The 12500-nt window shown below is 48.7% G+C and overlaps 1 protein-coding gene across 1 annotated transcript in view; it reads right to left on the bottom strand.

Annotated features, from left to right (window-relative positions):
* Positions 1-12500, bottom strand: part of jph3b (junctophilin 3b) — a gene marked incomplete at its 5' end in the record, with an annotated part of 161954 nt that overhangs the window by 14910 nt on the left and 134544 nt on the right.

A 12500-nucleotide genomic window follows, 5' to 3' on the forward strand; every position in this document is an offset into this window, starting at 1 on the left:
AGCGGAGGTTCCTGTAGCGCCTCCTGGAGGGCACACAGTCCACGATTGGGATGAGAAGTGTCCTTGACAATGCTGCGTGCCTTCCTCAGACACCGTTTATGATGAATAGACTCAATAGCAGGGAGTGATGTACCGGTGATGCGTTGGACGGTTTCCACCACCCTCTGCTTTCCGGTCCGAGGCAGAGCAGTTGCCCTACCAGACTGTGATGCAGTTGGTGAGGATGCTTTCTATGGTGCACCAGTTCACCAGGATCTGAGGAGACTTTGAAGGCTTTCCTCGGTCTCCTCAGGAAGAAGAGCCACTGGTGCGGCACTGGTGGTGGTTAGGTCATGTTAACACCTCTATAGCTACTGTATCAGAGAAATACATGATAATACATACTGGAAGGACATAAGGTGATGCAGAGTTAAGCAACACCATAACAGCAAATACTACAGTGGCTCTAGACATGTATGAGACTGTAAATGAGCTGATTTAACAGTAATTAACTTAAATCACTCAAATGAACTATTCACTGCTTTAACAGTTGATTAATGAAGTGGCTGTAGATACAGTATTTCACTTAAATGAACTGAATTAATCATCATCAGCAGTCTGATTTTACATTTGGATTGCCAATTTTTCACCCTCATGAAGCACATTGCTTTGTCGAAACGTTAGTCCCTGCAGCTTATAATGGACCCTTTTCACAGACATGACCCTTTTCACAGACAATCTGGTTGAGACGTTGCTAATAGGCTGACAGCAGGCAGGGACATGGATTCTGAAATATTTTACTTAACCTCGTAACCTCTTAAACTGTAGCCATAATTTCAGAAAATATGCCTAAAAGTACATACCCAAGTAAATGGAAGATTGCTCCACTTCTACAAGGTCTGTTTGCATGTTCTTGGTATAGGAACATCTATGGACCCCATGGAATGTATTCCCAGTGTCGGAAATATTGTGTCTGTTACTATGCTTGAGTAAATTGTAATGAAACAAAGGAGAATATAGACAATTGTAATTTTTATTTTCATATTTGATGGTGAATAACACCATGCTAACATTGAGCTCGGAGGAATTTCGTTCACTGAGCTGATTCAGCAGCTTCTTGAGATCAAGTGTACACAGAATCTAAGCAAATGAATAAAGGGGAGATGATTTTTTGAAATATTAGAAATATAATGCAATTTGAATATATAATATAGAATATCAGGACTATAAATTACCTTATTATGGCAAAATCATACATCTAGGATAGGGCCAAATATCCTCTTTCCAATGGCAGTGTTAAATCTGGATTTAGCCATTACCTCGCGTGAATACTCGCCTTTTTCCAATGCAATGCACAGAGAATTCACATTATTCAGAGCAACTCATATTTCGCTAATAACACTTAAAATCATTGGTAAACAAACGTAGTGCTGAAAATATACACTTTGACTGGTGTTTTGATAAGGTTAAGGTCTTTACTCTTGGGTACATTTTAAAAAGAAACACAACATTTATTAATACGGTCTGTATTTTTTATTTAAATTTCTTTTCATGTCAACGTTAACACGCACAATTGAGCCAAAAGTCACTCAATTAATGACAGATTTCATTGATAAATTGAGGGAAAACTTTGCAAGTCGATTTGATGAATTTGACATGCCCAGAGAATTGATGCATTTTGTGAGCAACCCATTTGCCAATGTAGCTGCTATTTCCACAAAAGGACAAGAGTTCCTTGCATCACTTCACATTGATGAAGGTCTCCTGCAACTTGAAATAATTGACATGCAAGCATCATCTGCTCTGAAGCAGGCACTTGAGAATGAATCCACCACAACATTTTGGATAAAGTGTATTCATGTCAACACATTCCCCAAAATAAAAACGCTGGCAATATCTGTGCTAACAATGTTTGGCTCAACATACACCTGTGAATCCAGTTTCTCTCACATGAATGCCATTAAAACAAGCAACCGTGCCTCCTTGACAAATGAGCATTTGCATCACTGTTTGCGGGTAGCCCTCACTTCCTATGAACCCTCTTTCTCTGCCATTGCCCAGTCAAAGAAGTGCAATCTCTCTCATTAGATGTGTGTATGTAGGCTAGGCCTGTCTGCCCCCCACCCCCCCTGATGTTTTAGAGTTAAGAGTGGACAATAAGTGCTAATAAGATGCTGTGATTTGCTGTTGTTGCACAGACATGAAGCACTTTTTCATAAGCTCAGCTGCACTATAATGTGTTTTTTTGTTAAAGTGTTGATGTTAGAATGTTCAGATGCACTTGTTTGTTTTTTATTTTAATTTTATATTGAAATGTTGAAGAGGAGGTGTTGCAGTTGTTGCACAGTCATAAATGAAGCACTTTTTGCAGGAGATGTTGCAGATGTGGCACATAAATGAAGCACTTTTTTTGAAAAGTATACTACTTTTGCAATGTAGTTAAATAAAAGTTGTGAAAATGTGGTTGCGTGTTGTGTCAAGTGTACATATATTCATAGCACGGGGAGGCGCCGTGGCAGTCCGGCCCCTGGCCCCTTGGGTTTCTGACAATGTGGCCCCCTGAACAATTTAGTTGAATAGCCCTGCCCTACAGCTTAAAATATTTATAAATACAATTATTTTGTTAAAATATAAGCTAATTAATTTCCTTCATTGTCCATTGCAATACATATTCAGTATGACGTTACATCTTTTGAACACAAGAGGGCGATACTACACAGGTTTGCTGGTAATCAGCTCTCTGGCCCATTTACAACATGGGAATACCATGAACCATCTGTCATAGACTTATGGTCAAAGTTTTAAAGGGTTATTCCACCCAAATAGTTTTAACAGTTTATTCCACCCAAATCGTTTGAAAGGTTTATTCCACCAAAATAATTGTAAAGGTTTATTCCACCCAAATAGTTTAAAATGTTTATTCCACCCAAAATAGTTTGCCCTGAGTGGGAGATTCGAAGGGTAAAGTGGGTATAAAACAGGAGGGAAGACTGCCAAGTTTTAAACTGTGGATACCAAACAGAGAAGGGAAAGATGACTTTGAACTGTTGAACAGTAATCCAGAACTATTTTATTGCACTGTAAAATAAAATAAAAATAAATCTATTATATTCTACTATTTTATTGCACTGCAATATTGCACTTACAATATCTTACTCTTTTTATTATTGTCTATTTAAAACTGAAAATGTGAAAAATGCACTTTATGTGCTAATTTTTCTGTTGTGAAGCACTTTGAGCTGCAGTTTCTGTATGAAAGGTGCTGGTGTAGTGACTACAGTATTGGTTCGTGTTCTCCTCTGACTGTGTTGTGTAGTGGGAGGGAACAAATGATCTGGCGCCGCAGCCAGAGGGGACATCTATTGCGGTTGCACTCGCTGTTATTCATTCATTACTGTGCTAGCGATTCATGTGCTCTTGTGTTCTTGTTTACTGATGTGGCTTTGTACAATAAACAAGCATTACGTTACCTCCGTTTATTCCTCTTTCCTCCGGCACTACACTGGTGACCCCGACGCGGATTTTTGTTACGGCGAATTGTGTACAATAATCAGCGAACGAACATTCTTTCAAAATGTCCGGACGAGGGAGACGTTCAGGCCATCGGCAGCCATCACCATCCCCCGTCAGGGAAGCGCATGGTGCGTGCGCGCCCACGCTCAGGCTACCTGAGTTCTGGGAGTCGACTCCGGCTGCATGGTTTGCTATTGTGGAGGCGAACTTCAACAAGAGCAACGTGGATGACGACGACGACCGGTACAACCACACGGTGGCAGTGTTGGGCAGCTCCACCGCAGCTTGAGTGGTTTTTTGTCTGATCCCCCGGCGACAAACAAATATGAGCGCCTCAAGACCCTACTGCTAGATACTTTTGAACTGTCCGCTGCAGAGAGGGTGCGCCGCCTATTTGCTATGTCGGAATTGGGAGACGAGAGACCTTCTGCGCGCATGGAGAGGATGCTGAATTTGCTGGGGGCCGAAGACCCCATGATCCTCTTTACGGAGCTGTTCATGCGCATGCTGCCGGCACAAGTGAGGATGGCACTGGCCAACACCAACATCGTGGCCCCCCGCGCCCTGGCCAGGGAGGCGGACCGTTTTGTTTTGGCCATGCCTCAGCGGTCCACTGACCTGCTCGCTCCCGCGACCGCCCCGCCACCGGACCGTCGCAGGAGAGCGAGGGAGGACGCCAGACCTTCTGGCCAGCACGGTAACGCAGCGGGCCATTGCTTCTTCCATGCCACGTTTGGCGCCAAGGCCAGACGGTGCCGCTCGCCCTGCACCTTCGGACCTACGGGAAACGGCGGGGCCGGCGCTCAGTAGTGGCCCTGAGCGCTGGCGTCACCAACAGGCTGCTCTTCATCCGAGACACCGCCTCTGGTCGCAGTTTCCTTTGCGACACGGGTGCCCAGTGGAACATCATTCCGGCAGAGAGGTCGGATGTGGCAAGGGAGGAGCGCGGTCCGCAGTTGGCGGGTGCGGGGCACGCCCATCCGCTCTTACGGCACAAGGGCGGTGGACGTGTGCTTCGGAGGACAATGTTTTTCGTGGGATTTTGTCGTTGCGGCTGTCACATTCCCCCTCCTTGGCGCGGATTTTCTGTGCGCCCACAACCTGCTAGTGGACGTGGGGAACAAGCGCCTGGTCAACTCACAGACTTTCGTTTCCTTTGCATGTACGCAGGGGGAGGCCGTTTACGGCGGGTGGTCCAATACACTCGCCGAAAGTGACCAGTACCTTCGGCTACTCGCTGAGTTCCCCGACCTGGGCAAGCCCACTTTTTCTGCACCCACGGTGAAACACGGGGTGGAGCACCACATTGAGACCAGTGGGCCTCCCCTCTACGCCAGGGCCAGACGCCTCAACCCGGAGAAGCTGGCCGTCGCCAGAGGGGAGTTTGCGCACATGGAGCAGGTGGGCATCGTTCGGCGCTCGAACAGCCCCTGGGCGTCTCCCCTGCACATCGTCCCTAAGTCAGACAGTGGGTGGCGCCCATGTGGGGACTACCGCCGCCTCAACGACGCGTCCAAGCCTGACCACTACCCGGTCCCGCATGCCCAGGACTTTGCGGCGAACCTGGCAGGCAATCGCTTCTTCTCAAAAGTGGACCTGGTACAGGGGTACCATCAGGTACCGGTGCACCCCGAGGACGTCCCCAAGACGGCCGTCGTCACGCCCTTTGGGCTTTTCGAGTTCCTGAGAATGCCGTTCGGCCTGAAGAACGTGGCGCAGACCTTCCAACGCCTCATGCACTTGGTGCACCTGCCATTCCTCTTCGTCTACCTGGACGACATCCTCGTAGCGAGCGCCACAGAGGAGGAGCACCTGTCCCACCTCCGAACCCTGTTCTCACGGCTCAGCCAGCATGGGCTGATTGTCAACCCGGCGAAGTGTGAGTTCGGGCGGGGCGCCATCGACTTCCTTGGGCACCGGGTCTCTGCAGAGGGGGTGACCCCCCTCCCCTCGAAGGTGGAAGCGGTCGCCGCATTTCCGCGCCCCCGCACAGTCAGCGAGCTCAAGGGGTTCATCAGGATGGTGACCTTTTATTATCGCTTCCTCCGCCACATCGCTCACATCCTGCGGCCTCTGTACGATGCCCAGAAGGGCAAGACGCTGAAGCAGCCGGTGGACTGGACGGCGGAGCGGGTCAAGGCTTTTCAAGACACCAAGGAGGCCCTGGCCCGCGCGGCCATGTTGGCCGACCCCTCGCCCTCTGCGCCCACCGCTCTCACCATGGACGCCTCTGACTTTGCTGTGGGAGCGGTGTACGAGCAGTGGGTTGGGGACGCCTGGCAGCCGCTTGCCTTCTTCAGCCGCCAGCTGTCGCCCAGGGAACAGAGGTACAGCACGTTCGACAGGGAGCTCCTCGGGCTGTGGCTTGCTGTCAGGCACTTCCGTTTCTTGCTGGAGGGACGCAAGTTTACGGCCTACGTGGACCATAAGCCGATCACGCACACCATGTCCAAGGCGGCAGAGCCGTGGTCCGACCGCCAGCAGCGCCAGCTCACCTACGTGTCTGAGTTCACCACGGACATCCAGCACGTTGCTGGGAAGTCCAATTGTCTCTCCAGGGCGGTGGTCGTGTGGTGCAGCTGCGTTTGGACTACATCAGCATGGCTGCGGACCAGGCCGCCGATCCTGCCGTCCAAGCGCTCAAGTTGTCGGACACTGGACTGCGCCTGGAGGAGGTAGTGTTCGGTGACGCGGGGGTTACGCTCTTGTGCGACGTCTCCATGGGTCAGCCGCGGCCGGTAGTCCCCGCCAACTGGAGATGCCCTGCCTTCGAGGCCATACACGGCTTGTCTCACCCTGGCAGGAAGCCGTCCTCGCGACTGATGTCGGAGAAGTTTGTGTGGCAAGGGCTCAAGAGGGATGTGAGAGCCTGGGTCGACACGTGCACCGCCTGCCAGCGCGCCAAGGTGCATCGGCACATCAAGGACCCCTGGAACAGTTCTCCGTGCCCGAGCGGAGGTTCGACCATGTCAACGTGGACCTGGTAGGACCGCTGCCCCCCTCGCACGCATACAACTACCTTTTCACCATGGTGGACAGGACGACTCGCTGGCCAGAGGTGGTCCCGCTCTCCTCAACGACGGCCCCCGACCTGGCCCGGGCGTTCATCGCGGTGTGAGTCTCCCGCTACGGCACCCCGGCTGATCTCTCCTCTGACCGTGGCTCACAGTTCACTTCGGAACTGTGGGCGGCGGTGGCGGAGAGTCTGGGGGTCAAGCTCCACCGTACGACCGCCTACCATCCGCAGGCAAATGGGCTCTGCGAGCGTTTTCATCGCTCCATGAAGGCCGCCCTTCGAGCCAGCCTCACGGACGGCGACTGGCTGGACAAGCTCCCGTGGGTCATGCTGGGGCTCAGGACGGCGCCAAAGGAGGACCTCCAGTCGTTGTCGGCCGAGCTGGTTTTTGGACAGCCGCTACGGGTCCCCGGTGACTTTATTCCCAGGTCGACAGAGCCCTGGTCTGCCGCTGCTCAGCGCGCCTCGCTGCTGGACAGCGCCAGGACTTTCGTCCCGGTCCCGACTACGCAGCATGGGGTCCCTACGTCGAGGATGCCCCCGGAGCTGCACTCGGCGAGGTTCGTGTTCATCCGTCACGATGGCCACAGGACTCCGCTACGTCCTCCTTACGACAGACCCTTCCGCGTCATCGAGGCCAGGGCCAAGAACTTTGTGGTCGACGTGGGGGGTAGGCCTGAGTGTGTGTCCGTGGATCGCCTCAAGCCGGCACACTTGGACCTTGAACTGCCCCTGGACTTGGCCCTGCCGCCGCGCAGGGGCCGGCCCCCGGTCCTACCTCCCCTGCTACGCCGGGGCCATTCCCCCCTGCGACCCCTCAGACCCCCGCCGCTCGTGAGCGTCTGGTCACTGACCCCCATCCTGCTCGGCAGTTGGATGTGACGGACGCTGTCACACCCCCTCCCGCACCTCCTGACTTTACCTACAGTCGTAGGGGCCGGGCCATACGCCCTCCTCACCGTGAGGATTTCGTATATTGAGGTGAACACTGGGGGGGCTGGTGTAGTGACTACAGTATTGGTTCGTGTTCTCCTCTGACTGTGTTGTGTAGTGGGAGGGAACGAATGATCTGGCGCCGCGGCCAGAGGGGACATCTATTGCGGTTGCACTCGCTGTTATTCATTCATTACTGTGCTAGCGATTCATGTGCTCTTGTGTTCTTGTTTACTGACGTGGCTTTGTACAATAAACAAGCATTACGTTACCTCCGTTTATTCCTCTTTCCTCCGGCACTACACTATACAAATAAAGTTTATTATTATTATTAATAGTGTAATAGTGTGTAATATGGTGTAATAGTATAATAGTGTGTAATAGTGTCATAGTGTATGTTTATAATAGTGTAGTAGTGTGTAATAGTGCAATAGTGTGTAATAGTGTGCTAGTGTAATAGTGTGAAATAGTGTAATAGGAATAATGCAGGGAGATCTGCTCTCATTGGTCTATGTTTGCCCCACCCCTACAATTAAGCCCCACATTACGTGTAGCATGGCAGCAGCTGTTAAACATTTCATTGACTTAAGATCTAAACTTTGTTTAGCAGAGGGAAGCAACAGTTGTGATTGGAGGATCAAGAAAAGAGGGCGGCCTTGAGATAGGTCAGTTATCTAGCTCGATAAGCCTCTATCAATATATCCGAGTGAACACTTTCAAAAGTCCACATCTGTACTAATTATTTTAAGCTCATGTTGAGTCTTGGATCTTCTTTTTTCAGAAAACAAGCAAACAAGTCTTGCCAGTTGGGTGAAAGAATATAATTTGCTCCTGTCCAACTGAACACGTCTTAAAATAATTCTTGAAACAAGTGACAACATTTCAGTTTACTACCCTCAAAATGTGTGGATTTATCTCATCCCTTTGGCAGATTGTCTCACTTGTTTTAAGAAAATAAGAATGTAAGACATTTTATTTTATTATTATCATTTTTAGTGAACCTATACATACTATAACTAGTGACACAATACAGTGAAACTACTTTAATTGAACAATTTGGGGATTTAACCTGCTTATGCCTATAATAACATGTTAGTTGCTGTTAGTTCATGCACACCTGTTATTGCCTGCCTCTGGATACTGTCATGGCTGAGAAACTTCATTATAATAACACAACACTGAGCCAGAGAGCGTAAGAAACACACCTAAATACCTAAATACACACACACACACACACACACACACACACACACACACACTGTTACGTATTACTTTCACATGGTGGAGGGATACTTACTGTCTGTGGTGCATATTCACATTGTGGTTAAGTGTGCTGTCACTAATTGGTGGTTTAATTGACACACTGTTTCTTCCTGTTTTTGCTTGTTTAAAATGGCCGTTTTTTTATTGATCACAGGTGTGGTGATGAGGCACCACGCCCTACAAATGCAGTGCAGGGAGCAGTTGTCAAGTCTCCCCCACTTCACAGGAGATGTCTCTGCTCTCCAGCGTCTCACCTGCTCTCACTATTTTGTTGTACATTTGGCTTGTTCTTCCTTTTGCCTATAGTTTGTTGTTTAACTTTGGAGTCTGGAACACCCAGCTCCCACTATTTCTGTCCATTTAGTTAGTTGTAAATAAATAGTTATTTTTGATACCCTTTTGTCCAGTGTCCTGTGTCCACCACGTCGCATTCAAGGCCTTGACGAGCCATATTGTAGGCTTGAATGTAACATGGGGGCTCTAGCCGGTCTTCAAACAGGTAAGTATGCTCTTAATTTATAATTTGATTTGACTACTGGTATGCTTTAAAATATTTAGTTTAGTGGACACCACAGGTAGGTAATTTCATTGTTTTCTGGCTGTTGTTGGCCTCCTGTGTACCACGTACTCCTGGGGCAGTCAAAGAAGTGATTGGTATATGATCTTTGGCTGGTAGCAGGTGTGGTTGAAGAAAGCTAGGTCTACAGTGCATTAGCTTTCAGGATAGGTAGGTTAGGGGGCCGGGAAATGTAATTAGTGTGTTAGGACCTGATGTAAGTGTTTTTTGTTAGATTAGACATGTGGTGGGCCTAGCAGTCCTTCTTTTGACTGCAGTATAGGTTTTAGAAGCTATTTGTGAGTCAAATCAGATTGTATGGAGCACCTGTTTGTATTAGAATTTGTTTGTTGAATTTGTTTGTTGAGTAACACAAGGGGTTTTGCCTCACTTGGTTGTTACTGAAGAGCGTTTGTTCCAGTATGTTGGGATAAATGCCTACCACAGGGTTAGTCTTGTGGGTGGTTCGTCTCAGCAGAGGCCTGTAGCTAGTGTCCAGTAGCAGTGTCTGCTGTGATTCTCTAGTATATGATCTGTGTGCATTATTGAGCTTGACCTTTTTGATCCAGTATGTGAGACTTGTTACTTGTTACTATGTGTAATGCCGTGTGTCTTAAATGCAGTGTGATTTGTTTTGCGTGCTAACATATAAATGCCGTGTTTTGAACTACTGCTTGTGAGTTTCATTGCGTGCTGTGTTATGCCGTGTATCTTCAATCACTGTCATTTAATTACGTGCTACACCTTTTTGTGGATACAGGGAAATTGGAGTTTGAACCCCAGGTCGTAGGAACGGTGGGTGAGTTGCTTGTGTTTTGGATACTGAACTATATCCCTTGTTGTGGATTGATTGTAGTATTGCCTTGTATTAGTAATTAATTAGTTGGTTGATTAATTACTTGATTAGTAATTAATATTGTTGTATTCATTTGTTGTCGTTTACTGAGGATAATAGACAATGACGTTGGACATTGATGACTTTGTTGCAGAGCCAACACTGGCTAAGGTAAGAACATTTTCAAAGGATGAGTTACTACAGGTGGCAGCAAGGTTTTCAATAGACCTCGATGCAGGCCAGAAAAAGGAGAACTTGGTAGGTCAGTTAATTGAGGAACTGAGTACACTAAAGGTTTTTGGTGTGGCTGCAGGTAGACCTCTGGAGGAGGAGGGTGAAGGCTTTGAGCAACCGCGTGGGCGAGATGTGGAGCTTAGAACAGCGCGTGAGCTTGCAGCTGTTAACAAGGCAGACCGTGAGGACCTTGAAGCTAGTGAGATAAGGAGAGCAGCTACAGCAGCAGCTGCAGCCAGAGCAGAACGTGAGGCCCAGGAAGCTATTGAGGTGGCACGGGAGGTACGCGCCCAGGCAGCATATGACCGGGAGATGGCGATGCGTAATGCGGGTGGTGCTGGTGCTATAGGTGTGCATCGGGAGCCGGGTTTTGATATGGCTAGGCAGAAAAGCATGGTTCCGTTTTTTTTGGAAAGGGACGTCGATAGTTTTTTTTTATTATTTGAGGACATAGCTGGCAGTTGCGGCTGGCCAGCGGATAAATGGACTATCCTCATGCAGAGTGCTTTGCGCGGTAAGGCACAGATCGTGTATGCGTCGATGTATCCTGATAATAAGGATTATGCTTTGGTGAAACAGGCTATCCTTAAAGCCTATGAATTGGTCCCTGAGGCTTACCACCAGAAATTCCGCAATTTGAGGAAACAGAACTCTCAGTCTTTTGTGGAGTTTGTGAAGGAAAAGCGGTTGCTTTTTGACCGGTGGTGTGCAGCAGAAAAGGTCACCACAGTGGAGGAGATTAGGGACCTAATCTTATTAGAGGAATTCAAGGTGTATGGCGTATCTGAGGATATTGCTATGTACTTAAATGAGAGGAAAGTCAGGACCTGTTCGGCAGCAGCGGTCCTGGCTGATGAGTATGTTTTGACCCACAGGACGTCTTTTGAGAGACAGCATTATCCTGTGCATGATGAGGGGAGGCCAAAATGGACTCCTAATAGGCCTGCAGGGTCCAGTGCTGGGGGTGGTGGTAAGTTTAATGGGGCATGGGGAAGCGATGATGCCCGGAAGTGCCAGAATTTGTGGGAGTGCAGGACATGTGATGGGAAATTGTTATCGTTTGCACCCAGAAAAGCGCCCGTCTGACCCACCCAGACCAGTGATGTTGATAAATACACCTGTACGTAACCCTGTTCTGTCTCCACTAGATGGCAGAGGAGTGGATGACCTTTACACACCTTTCAGGAGTACAGGGTTTGTTTCATTGACAGAGGGGGGTCCTAAAGTACCGGTGACAATTCTCCGTGATACTAGCGCATCCCAATCTTTTGTGCAAAGTAGTGTCCTGCCCTTTACGCACCACTCTGAGTTGGGTGCAGGGGTTGTTATTGAGGCTTTTGGAATGCACACGATGAATGTGCCGCTGCATAATGTCTTTCTTGATTGTGCCCTTGTGTCAGGACCAGTGGTGATCGGAGTGACGGCTGGCAAACTCCCTATGCAGGGGGTAACGTTGCTCTTGGGCAATGACTTGGCTGGAGGTAAAGTACTGGTGAAACCGGAGGTGACATGCGTGCCAGATACTCGAGTGGCGGAGCAGTATCTCGTGGGCTTCCCAGCCTTTACAGTGGCTGAGGCCACAGCCGGATTGGAGGAGGAGAATGAGGAGGATGAGAGTGAGAAGGATGTTGCTACTTCATGTGGCACCGTTTCTGACATTTCATGTGGCACCATTCTGGTTGAGGAGGCTACAAGGCCAGAATTGGGCTGCCGGCCTTCCTACAGTAGCTCTGACGTTCATGATGTCTCACTTGTCAGCAGTGATGATCCCAGTATGGTCAGTGTTTCTGATTCATGTGACCACACTGACTCTCTGCCAGGCACTGGGTATGCTAGTCAACCTAGTTACCTGTGTCCTGTGCAGCAGGAGCAGTCTTCACAACCTAGTCTAATGGGTGACGACCATTTTGATTGTGACGAGGTTGATGTGTGTGCCACCATTTGGCAAAGGTGTCATGGCAATGTTACTGTGTGTGCCACCATTTTTGCTTGTGACAGTAGAAAGGTTTCAGACACCGTTTTGTTTCATGACGAGGTTGCTGTCTGTGACACCATTGTTGCTCATGACAGTCCTATTTTTTGTGACACTGTTTTGGCTCATGACGGTGCAGTTTCTTCTGTCATTGTTGCTAATGACAGTGCTAATTTTTGTGGCGCCATTTTGAGTCACA

Source organism: Notolepis coatsorum, assembly GCF_963971535.1.
Source record: "Notolepis coatsorum genome assembly, chromosome: 6".
Classification (NCBI taxonomy): domain Eukaryota; kingdom Metazoa; phylum Chordata; class Actinopteri; order Aulopiformes; family Paralepididae; genus Notolepis; species Notolepis coatsorum.